At 51.9% G+C, this 11,323-nt stretch overlaps 1 long non-coding RNA gene across 1 annotated transcript; it reads right to left on the bottom strand.

The window, feature by feature from the left end:
- Nucleotides 1-8,226: 8,226 nt before the first annotated feature.
- Nucleotides 8,227-10,978, bottom strand: LOC112063606 (uncharacterized). The gene is made up of 3 exons (XR_002891061.1): nucleotides 10,891-10,978; nucleotides 8,661-8,753; nucleotides 8,227-8,313 (listed from the first exon to the last, which is right to left on the bottom strand). It is a non-coding gene; the product is annotated as an uncharacterized lncRNA (long non-coding RNA).
- Between the last annotated feature and the right edge of the window lie 345 nt (nucleotides 10,979-11,323).

Below are 11,323 nucleotides of genomic sequence, written 5' to 3'. Positions count from 1 at the left end.
TATGTAATTTTCAATGGACACAAGTGGCTAGTGGCTACCATATTGGACGGCATAGATATTATAGAACATCTCCATCACTGCAGAAAGTTCTACTGGACAACATGGTCTAGGACAAGGGTTTGCAAACTATGGTCCATGAGCCAACCCAACCTGCTGCTTGTTTTTATAAATAAAGTTTTATTGCAACACAGTCATGCTCATTCACTTGTGGATTACCTATGATTTCTTTCACATGGCAATGGTAGAGTTGAGAAGTGCCACAGAGATCATATAGCCCACAAACCTGAATGTGTTTACAGGAAAAGTTTGTTGACGCCTGGTTTAGAACATTCCCCCAGTTGTCATGGCAGAAGGAAAAAGCACTCCAGCCCATAGGTACCCCTGCTCACAATTCACTGGCCAAAACGAGTTGTTTGCCCCAGCCGACCACAAGGGAGCCAGGAAGTGCAATATTTATCATTTGCCCAGAAGGAGGGGAAACTGGAAACATTTGGCACATTGTGACAGCCACAGGGGGGGAGGGCTGGAGGTAAGACAGAAAGTAAACTCAGTGCAAAGGGCCCCGAGGTTTCAATGTTATGCTGAGAGGGACAGGGCATCCGTCAGAGGAAAGGGCTGGCTCCATGAAGCAATCAGTCCCAGGGGGCTGTTGGAAACTGATGGGAGCAGTCAATCCTGGCAGACAGGACAGAAATGGGAGGAAGAGCTCCAGAGGGACACGATGGCTCCAGCTCTAGAAACTCTCACAGGTGTGGACTCTTCCGCAGGAACCACAGCGCTGCCCTAGCCGGGTCGCAGCCCATTCCCAAGGCAGCAGAATAATGACAGCAAACATTTATACGAGTACTTCCTGTGTGCCAGGCACTGTTTTAACCGTTTAGCATACAGTCCCACATTTAAGCCTCTCAACAAGCCTATGAGGTTGGTATCATTTTATCCCCACTTTCCACACTAGGAAACTGAGGTTCGGAGGCTTAAGTGACCCGCCCAAGGTCACACAGCAGGGCAGCAGTGTCTGGCTGCTCAGGGGTCCCACGCTCAGAATAAAGTCCACCTGCAGCCACCACTGCACACCGATCACTGGTCCAGCCACCCTTCGGGTCCCCTGATACGGCTCTGTTGACTGTAGAAAACTGCCCAAATTTGCGGATTATGTGCACTGTTACCGTTTACTCTCCAAAACACATTAAGTGATTTCGTCTGGAAATGTTTTACAAGCCCCAATTACGCCTCCTACATCCCCTCCCTGGTACAGCCCAGGTCCCCAGCCAGGACTGTAAAAGAGCCTCCTCTTCTTTCTAAAGCCTCTTAACTCTCTGGCCCCGGAGCGGGCTGGTTCTCCCCAAGTCTGGGAACAAGCAAAGCTCCCGTTCTGGCCCACGGGGAGATTTTAGATGGACCGTCGTGTCTCATCTCTGCTCTCCCTCTTTTCACGAGACTCTTTAATTAGGTTCAGAAACATGTGTATGATCCTGAGAACCAGCCCGTGTTATATTAGGCAAGTTCAAAGCTCCATTTCCCCCAGCAACTCTCAGAACATTTCAGTAAACTCAGAGGCCTGGCTCACAGCCAGGCCTGAACAAAATCAGGCTGTGGGCGAACAGCGCTTCCAGTACCCCCTGCCCTGGGCAGAAAGGTGGTGGCATTCGGGCTTGGACAGACGTAGGCTTTTATCCCAGCCCCTCCCTACTGGCCCAGTGACCCTGGACACGTCACTTAACCGCTCTGAGCCTTGGCATTCTAATTTTGAGAATACAGGTTTACGTAGAATTTAGAATGGGGGTCATCATGGCTATGGAGAATACGAGGGCTAAATGATGGATAAGGTTAGTTGCCTTCCCTCTTCCGTGCTGTGACCCCTCTAGGGGCCTGATGGGGCCAAGCTCTCAGGAGAGGTGGGCTGCCATCGTGAATGGGGGCCCAGATCCCACTCCCAGGTGGCTGAACTTACATTCTCCCTCCAGAGAGATGCTCTCCCCTCTCCCATGAGGACCTTGTTTCAAACACGGGGACCTGGCACAAAAACCTCCACGGTGTCAGAAATGTGTTTTTGCAGCCAGGCCACAACCCACATGCAGCAAACCCTGTCATAAAGTCACAACAGAACAGTGCACAGATTTCACAGACATGGTCTCGGCTAACCCTCAGTGCTCAGAAAAACAGGCATGAGCCTTACTCTCATTTTACCCCTGATAAGACCAGGGCCCGGTGAAGAGTGAGAACTTGCCTAAGGTGTCACGGTGAGTCAGAAGCAGGACGAAGACTAGGACCCAGGTCAGAGCCAGCCTAACCCCGAGCCATTCCTGGTCGTTGCACAGCACCTCCCCTTCCTTCTCTGAGGTGGGAAAGCTGAGCAGAACCATCCAGAAGCATTGGCAATCACCTCCCGAGCAGGTCTAAGGTGATGTGCTGCTCTGGTTTTTATCGGCAGCCTCCCTTCCCTGGTCCCAAAGGCGGGACCATCCTTTAGGAACCAGAGAGCTCAGAGGGACCCAGCCTCTTGGACTCCTCTCCCCTCCATCCGTTTCCCCCCTAGAGCTCTTGCTCTAGTCTCCCGTGGACTGCACTTGCCATGAGCATGGGGCCCCTGGTCCCCCGGCCTGGGGTGTTTGGAGCCCCTCCACCTTCCCAGCACAGCCAGCAGCCCCCTGCCCTCCTTCCCTGTCCCCTTTGGGCCTGAAGACGGCCCCAGGGTGCCATGGAAAGAGCACTGGATAGAGGGTCCGAAGGTCTGGTTCTTAACTCAGCTCCACCACTGATGACTTGCTGTGTGACCCTGGGGAAACCGCCTCCCCCCTCTGGGCTTCACACACCACATATTTCAAAGTAGATTCAGCCGAGGTATCTCTGAAGGCCCATTTAGGTGTCATGCCCCAAATTACACAAGCGGCCCTCTTCGCCTCAGCCCAGGGGCCTTTCGTTCTGGCTCCATCACCATTGGACCTTGGCCCTAACACCCATCTATTCTAGAGAGTTTAGGAGGAAGAAGCCTAAGATGGGCTTTAGGGTTTTTCTTTTTACCGTACTACAGCCAAAACTCTCTTGGGAGATGTGGAGATTTAAACCAACAGAGTCCACCTGAATTTTAAGGTCATTTCTCACGTGACGAACACTGGGCAGGATGGTGTGGCTTGAGCTCTTCTGTCGCGTAGGTGACTATGTAAAGCACCAGCACAGGTGGGCCTGGCACACAGGTGGGCCTGGCACACAGGAGGGCTAGTATGTAGTCCTGCCCTTCCCTCTGACTTGGGGCCACGAGCAAGTCACCCAGCATGTCTGGGGCTCAGCCGTCTGCTCTGGAAAGTGGGCAGTTGGGCTTGACAATTTCCTGGAGCTTTTTTCCCTGAACCTGCTGTGTCTCTAAGACAAATACATAAAGTGGTGTGTGTCTTTCCCGTGAGTCTCTTTCCTTTTTTTTTTTAATAACAGTTTTATTGAGATGTGATGCACGTACGATACAATCCACCCACTTAAAATACATGACTCAGTGGTTTTTAGTATATTTGCAGAGTTATGCAAACATCCCTGCAATCAATTTCGAACATCACCCCCCAAACAAACCCCACACGCATTAGCAGTCACTCCCCATCTCTCTCCAAACCCCCTCACCTAGGCTACCACTCATCCACTTTCTGTCTCTGTGGAATTGACTCTTCTGGACGTTTCCTATCAGTGGAGTCCCACACTAGGCGCTCTCTGGCATCTGGCCTCTTTCACTGAGCGTAGTGTGTTCAAGGTTCATCCACGCTGCATCACGTCTCTCTCACCTCCTCTGCCCCCGTTTCCTGGGCTCACCCTTCCTGCTCGCTGTAGGGCTGCAGCCTGTGGCCACTGGCTCACCTCTTTGTCAAGGCTTCCCAAACACCAGACTCCCCTCCCTCTGGAATGTTCCCTCAGCTGCCCGTGCAGGCAGTCGGCACAAGGCCCCCTCAGCCCCCTGCCTCCTGCCCCAGGAAATACATTTCTCAGTTCTTTCCACAATTTGAAAGGTTTTAAGACAAACTGACCTGCTGTTGACAGCACTAATTCCTTTCTTCCTCTCCAATGCTCCTGTCTCTTCTCTCTCTTTTTTTTTTTTCCCCCTCAAGGAATTTTTTTTTTTGATGTTGTGTGTATGGCTTTTCTCCCAGCCTCCAGCTGTCACTTTGGAATGGGGATTGATGGCAAGTAGCTCCTACTGGCTCCCGCTATATTCCAAGTGCTTCATATACAGCATCTCGGGTACTGTCTGTGGGGCAGGCGTCGTCATCCCCACTTTATAAACGCCGACGCCGAGGCTCAGGGAGACGCCGGCATTTCCCAAGGTCACCTTCAGCAAACAGCAGAGTCGGCATTGGACCCTCGTCTGTTTTGCTTTTTCTGCCTCCCCGGGGAATAACGTTGGTGGCGGTTCTGACAATTTCTCCCGATGCCCCGGACACGATGGAACACACGGCAGAGTCCTGGGACAGTCACCACGGTGCACGTTCAAGTACATTGCTCGGAGAAGGCCACCCCAAATCCCCCCTGCAAGAAAGAGGCCACAAGAATAGCTTTATCGGTGTAAGTTCAGAGGGGGGTGTTTAAAGATCTGTTTCCTAGCACTCTGTTACAATCATCTCTCTGTTACTCATCTCTCTGCACTTTTTTCCTGGCTCCGAAGACTCTGATGGCTTCCCGTTGCCTAGAGAAGCACCTCCAAACTTCCTTCATGTGGCACAAAAGGCCCTTCACGATCAGGGAAACTACCACCTCTGACACAGGTTTCCTTGTGATGCCCTCCCACATCCTCATTTTCCGCTTCCCAAAAACTTTCAAAAGAGTAACAGTAGGTAAAAAATATTTATCACCTAAGATTACGTACGTACATGGGGGGCGCTGGACTGTAACGTGGGCTCTAGGAAGAGCCGGGCAAGGGGGCTCCTGGCCGTAGAAAATGGAGCCGAGGGTGTACCCTGGATCCGCAGCCACAGAGCGACCCCAGGTTGATCAGTGTGTGGTCAGATCCACGTGCTAGATCTGAAAGCATGGATTTGCAGCGAAATAGGGGAAAAGGTCCAGAGGAGGTTAAGAAGCCGGGCCCTGCTGGCAGCCTCCATGTTACCTGCGAAGCAGCTGGTGACAGAGCTGCAGGGGCGATGGGGGATGTAGGTGAGGGTCGGTGAGAGGCAGTCCCAGTGAGCTCGGCCCCAATTCCAGGGAGCCACGTGGGGGCGGGGACGCAGGAGAACCTCAGAACCAGATCTCCAGCGGGAGAGGCAACATCTCAGCGGTTCTTCTCCAGGGCTGAGGCCTCCCACCAGGCAGCCGGGTCAGCCAGCCCTGAGGAGAAGACCGGGGAAAGCATTAAGTCATCTGTTTACACCATGTCCAGTTCTACCTCTGTTTTCCTTGCTCTCTGTATACAACTCTCGGCAGACGATCCCTGACCGTTATCCCTCAGGATCTCCCGGTTTCAGAGCCAGAGTCTCCGGCCCGGCCAGGGAGGAAGGACACGGGGCCCCATGAGACTCAGGGGACTGCCGGAACCCACACTTCGGTTAAGATCTTCCTTTCCAGGGGGCCTGGAAATCCCCATTCCTGCTGCGTCCCCAGCAAAGCCTTCCGCAGGCCTTCCGGGCCAGGCTTCCGGCTGCCCCGGGGCGCCCCCAGCTTCATCTCCCCTGCACCCCTAAGCTTACCTTCTGGCTCAATCCAGGCAGCCCTTGCTTCATGGAGCAGTGGAGAGAAACGTGGGCCAGAGTCAGACCAGAGGGTTCGAGTCTCAACCCTGCCACTGACTAGCTATGACTTAGGAAATTAATCTCTCTGAGCCTTAATTTTCTTCTGTTTGAAAATCATTGACCTCTTACAAGTGAAAAATAACCCTGACATTTGCAAAGTAGTCTCCCCAAGTGGGGTGGGATCTGATATCTTGTCCTACCACCTACACAGAGCAGCAGTCACCTGGGTTAGTTTAAAGATGAGAAGCAAGGCGTGTGAAGGCCGGCTCAGGGCAAGCAGGCTGTGGCTCTTTTCCCATCCTTGTCTTCTTCCTTCCACAGGTGCCCGTCCTGGGTCGTCCCTCCTGGTTGGTCCCAGAACACCAGCTGGTTCAGGCACCTTGACGTCCTGGGGCTTTTCCAGGACAGGCACAGGTTGTAAGTCACCATCGTACTCCCCCGACTTGTGTTTCTGTCTCTAAATTTTTTTCATAGCAATTGGTGTCCCTAACAGACTTTGCAGGTTTCAGAGAGAGCATCTGGCAAGGAGGTTTGTGTCATTCCATTCTCCTGTTAGCCCTGTGGGAAGTTCGGGACATCCAGTGTGTGTTGAGTGAATAAATGAGTACAGACGCCTCCAGAGTCCTTAGAAGAGCATCAGATGGGCTGGCCTAGGGGCGAGGAGCAGGAAGCCAGCCAGAGCTGGGGTCCGTTGGTGGTCTCTGGTGTCGACTAAAAAGAGCCAGCCAGCCTGCCCTCTGCCCTCCCTCTGTCTCTTCCCTACTCCCCACCTCCCCTCCCCGCCCCATCCCTGTCTCCCCATTCCACCTCCACACTGGGGCCCCAGCCGTTTCCTGCGGGGGGGGGGCCCCGGATCAGTTAACCCCAAGAACAACACAGCCGACGGCCCATCCTCATTTCCACAGGTGGGTCTGCCACCCAGATACCCTGCCACGCTCAGAAGATGCTCACAGCTGCTTTTATATTTTTAAACGATGCCCTGTCCCCACACGTTCCTCCTAACGATGCTGCTTTGACTGGGTGAAGAATTCTTTCTTTTTTTCCTAGACTGGAATTCGCAACGCGTGTTCTCAACCCGCCCCCATCAGACTCGAGGGAAATGAATTCTGGGCATGCCTGCTTCTTCCAGCAAACCTCGCCTGCTCCGAGGACAGTCATTAACTTATTTTTCTAAGTAATCCTCTGCTGAAAGCTGTGAGCCGCCTGTGGTGGACGAGAGCAGGGCTTTGCAAGCACAAAAGTCCTGGAGGTGGAGCTTATGCCAGGACGGACAGCTTCCTGGGAGGACGGAGGGGCACAAAATGGGGTCTCGCTCCCAGAACAGGACACAGATAGCCATTTCAAATCAAGCTGCGTTCGCATCATATGCTTTTGTCACTGCCTAGGGAGTTTTTCATCAGCCTGCTACTCACTCACATTCAGATACTGGCTGTCAGCAGAGGCTTCTGCACTTATCAAATCAGATTAACGGTGGAAGCAGCCTCTAACCTACGTTCTAAAGCACACGTCTGACTACACACCCTGCTGAAAATCCTGAAACCCAGCCCAACACCTAGGGTTATTTGACCAAATCCTTTGAGGCCTTCTTGCCCGTTCTTTGTCCAAGCACATCCTCCAGTTTATCATCGCCTAATCCTATTAGGCTCCTGAAAGGCCAAAACACACTTGCACCAGCTGTTCCTTTACCTGAAGCATCCTTCCCTACTTTTCTGACAACAAATTCACACCAGCTTTCACATGTCCTGGCCAGAATTTGCTGTTCCCCAACACCTACCTCTGCTCCACGACTTAGCATGTTGAAATTATTTGCTTTCGAGCTGACTCTCCTCCCACGCACCACCTGCCCCAACGAAACTGGCTCCCTCATCTCTGTTCCCCTAGAGGCTGCACGAGGCAGGTCTTGAGCCCCTGCTTGTTTGGTCATCGGAAGACTGAAGGATTGAATGTGCCTCCCTGATCTGGGCACTGTGATAAGATGCTGTCACCTACAACGGTGAGGATAGAAGGTAAGCTTCAAGGCCTCAGGCCTCAGGGAGCATGTGGAGTTGTGGATTTATCAAAATTAAATAAGGATCACCCATAGTCAAAACAGAATACAATAAAAAATACAAGGGCATGTGGGGCAGGTCTACCAGTCCGGGGTACGGTTTCCAGGAAAGGACTTAATGCACACGTGCAGAGGAGTCCCACTTCACACAGAGTGCCTGCTCCTGGCCAAGTGGGCACCCAGATACAGTGGAGGAGGCCATCCCCGTGGACCAGGTGGTCAGGGAAGGCTTCCTGGAGGAGGTGGGGCTTGAGCTGGATCTTGAAGGATGGACTCAGAGATAGAGGAGTTACAGGGACAGGGAGCAGAATGAACGGAGCAAAGAGGTGGGAAAGGCAGTTGAGAAAACCGCCCCCCAAAAGAAAAATACAAAAAAAGTTTACCTTAGTAGAGGGTTCTGTGAGCTGAGAAGCTGTTGTGGGGCTTTTCAGATCTTATGTTTTCTGTTTCTTTTTTCTTTTTTTTTTTTTTTTTTTTTAATTTCAAATGAAGGATGCAGAGCCTCAGGCCCCGATCAAGGGCCACTGCCACCAACCTTCGTGCTGCTGGGCTGACGTAGCTCCCCTGAAATGCAAGTGGTAAAGCAAATTGCTTTTTAACTTTGGTTTCAATTTCGTCTGAGCTATTTCTGCTTAACAGTCTCCCGTGCCTTTTGCTAAAGTGTAGGACAGCGTAGGGGGGAGTGGAAACAACATAAGCCGGCGGTCTCAAGTTCAAAACCTGACTCCACTTCTTTCCAGCCATGAGTCCTCACCACCAGCCTCACCATTATCATCAGTCACATTTACCTAGTGCTGACTCTGTGCCAGACACTGTTCTAAGCCTCTACAACACCCCCGTATGATTTACTATCCCCATTTTACAGATGGGGTAACTGATGCACAGAGAATAAATAACTTTCCCCAAATCACCTGTAGTTAACAGTGGTAGAGCTGGGAGTTGAACCCAAGTAGTTTGACTCCGTGGTCCTCATACTGAAACATGATGGGCCTCACTCACCTCAACTATAAAGTGAGGATAACAATCAATAAATATTCACTCTCGTTATGACGTGACGGGAAGTCGTAATCATTCCCTGGTGTTCTTGAGGGTGAAAACAAAAACCCCTTTAATGTTTCCAGAAGCATCACCTTCTCCTGCTTCTAAGTGATTCAGATGGCGTCTCAGCATGAGCGGATTTTTTGGAGGGAAAAGCCATCCTTCGCATTCGCCTGTAATATTTTTCTTCTCAGGCATGCTTCTCAGAAGCCATTCTGCGCGTTCACTGATTCCCTGCTACTCACAAGTTCTTTTCATCTCCCATCCCTCCACTGTCCCGACATGCAGCCTTTGATGGGCAAACATGCAGACAGCTGCTGCCTCAGAGAATTCCAGCCCGGAAGCCTCAGCGTGCCTTTTCCGATTTCTCCCTTTCGAATGTAGAAAAGCTTCCTGGAAGAGGCAGGGACTGTTTTAAACTCATGAGGCCTGCAGTTTTGCTGTGCCTTTGCCTCGTAGAAGAAGTGGTTTATCTTAAGACCGCCAAGCTTCTCTATTCTAGATCTTACCTGCAAAGTCCCCCCTCTGAAAAAATGATGGGAGCAAGTCTGGCAGGCATGGAATCTTTTGCAAGCAAAGACACGTTCCTTCCATGCGTGGAATTCACTGCCTCCAGTAAAAACAAACATGCAAATTGGCAGCATTTTCTTCTTATTGCCTCCTAGGCACTGAGCACTGTTTGAGGTCATTCACAGACATCTTAATAGCATGATTATAATCTCCCTATGGATGAAGCACTCTTCCGAAGCCTGCCCCACCCCCATTTCACATATGAGGAGACTGGCATCTCCCTTCCTTCAGCGACCCTATAAATAAACAACGCTCGGTGAACGGTATAGGAAATGCTCTGCGTATCAGGGAAAATCATTCACCAAGACAAGCACGGATGTTACGAGCACTTCGCAGTAGAATATATTATCACCAGCTCAAGCATGACAACGCTCAGCCACCCCAGACCAGGAAAGCTAAGCACGGGGATGAATGGGTAGTTTTCCCACGCCTCCCTTGCCTGCTCCGAAGGGTTGAGGCTGCCCAGAGAGAGAATGTGACCTCCTCCTCTGCTCCCCGGGGAGAGGTCACTGCATGGCTGCGCCTACAAAGCACAAGGAGAACGGGCAGCTGGGAGGCAGGCCTGGAGGGCCCAGCTGCGGAGCACTGACTGCAGGCATTTGTGGATGTGTGGTTTACTTCGGTATCCCCAGTGCCTAGATTCATGCCTGGCACACAGCAGGCACCCAGTAGATACTTATGGAATGAATGATGAATGATGAATGAATGAATGGAGTTAAGTAACTTGCTGTCAGCTAGCAGAGTTGGAATTTGAACCCAGAATTTCCTCTCGAGGTTTATCAGAGCAGCTATCTCCCAGGGATACCCAGGTATGGATGATACAGAGATGCCTGAAGACCCTTCACCTGCAAAGGAGAGACAGTGAGCAGATTGGCCTCATGGGAAGCCCATGGTCTTGTGATCAGAGCACTGGACAAGGTATCTGGAGACTCAGGCCCTCTTCCTGCCACTCCCAAGCCTGGCTACGTGCCATTGGGCCAGTCTCTTCCCCTGTGTGGTCCTCACTTTACCCATAAATGAATTCTTAATGTCTGCCTGCTCCCACAAAGAGAGTTGAATAAGATAAGGCATACAAAAGTGCTTTACTAATTGCAAAGGTAAATTTAAATACCTGTCGAGTCAAGCCCCCCTGGGCCTCAGCGTCCCCGACTCTAGGGTGACTCCATCACATAGGCAGATGGTCTATATGACTCCCTGCACCCTCCAGCAATTGGTCAGTTCCCAACCTGTGCAACTGGACTCAGCAGTTCTAGATCAGGGTCTATTTCTGGTGGGAACATGAACTCAGTACTAGGGTGGGCAAGAAGATAGAAAGGCTGCCCCCTGTCCCCAGGAGCTCTCAGAGAGGAGACACAGATTTCCAGGGAGTAGGGCTGGAGAAGTGTCCCTGGACCTGACCTGGTGAGCTGCCTGCAAGATGGTCCAACAGATCAGAGGACCAGAGGGAGATTCTGCACCAGGAGACAAATTCTAGGGTCTAGACAGCTCTTCTCCATCCTCCAAACCCAGAGCTTTGCCTGCTTTTCTTCTTACCGAAGGATGGCTGAGTCCTTAGGTCAGTGGGAGGATGTGGGAGAGGCTGGGGAGGAAAGGTTCTCACTCTGCTGGCTTCTGCCTAGCCCCCCCCCCCACTTCCAGCCCCCATCCCCACACGCACACAGCCTCACAGTGCGGACGGGGTCAACCAGTCAGAGCCTGAGAGCCTGAGAGCAGAGGGGCCCACCCAGGGTCACCAGACTTGCAAGACAAGCTCTCAGCGCCAAACCTGGCTGTCATCGCTCCTGGTGATATCCTTCCGCTGCCCCATGACGGATTCTTGTGACCACTGGACTTCACTGGAACGCCCAGGGAGGAAATGTCACCCCCTGTCAAACCATCAAAACAAATTAAAACAGTTCAAAATCCTTTCATTGGCCCGTGGGTGAGATGGCTGGGATCTGGGAGAAAGACTGCAGGAGGCTCCTTG

Source organism: Physeter macrocephalus, unplaced genomic scaffold (assembly GCF_002837175.3).
Source record: "Physeter macrocephalus isolate SW-GA unplaced genomic scaffold, ASM283717v5 random_1428, whole genome shotgun sequence".
NCBI classification, from domain to species: Eukaryota; Metazoa; Chordata; class Mammalia; order Artiodactyla; family Physeteridae; genus Physeter; species Physeter macrocephalus.
This window is presented reverse-complemented; position numbering and strand designations above follow the sequence as displayed.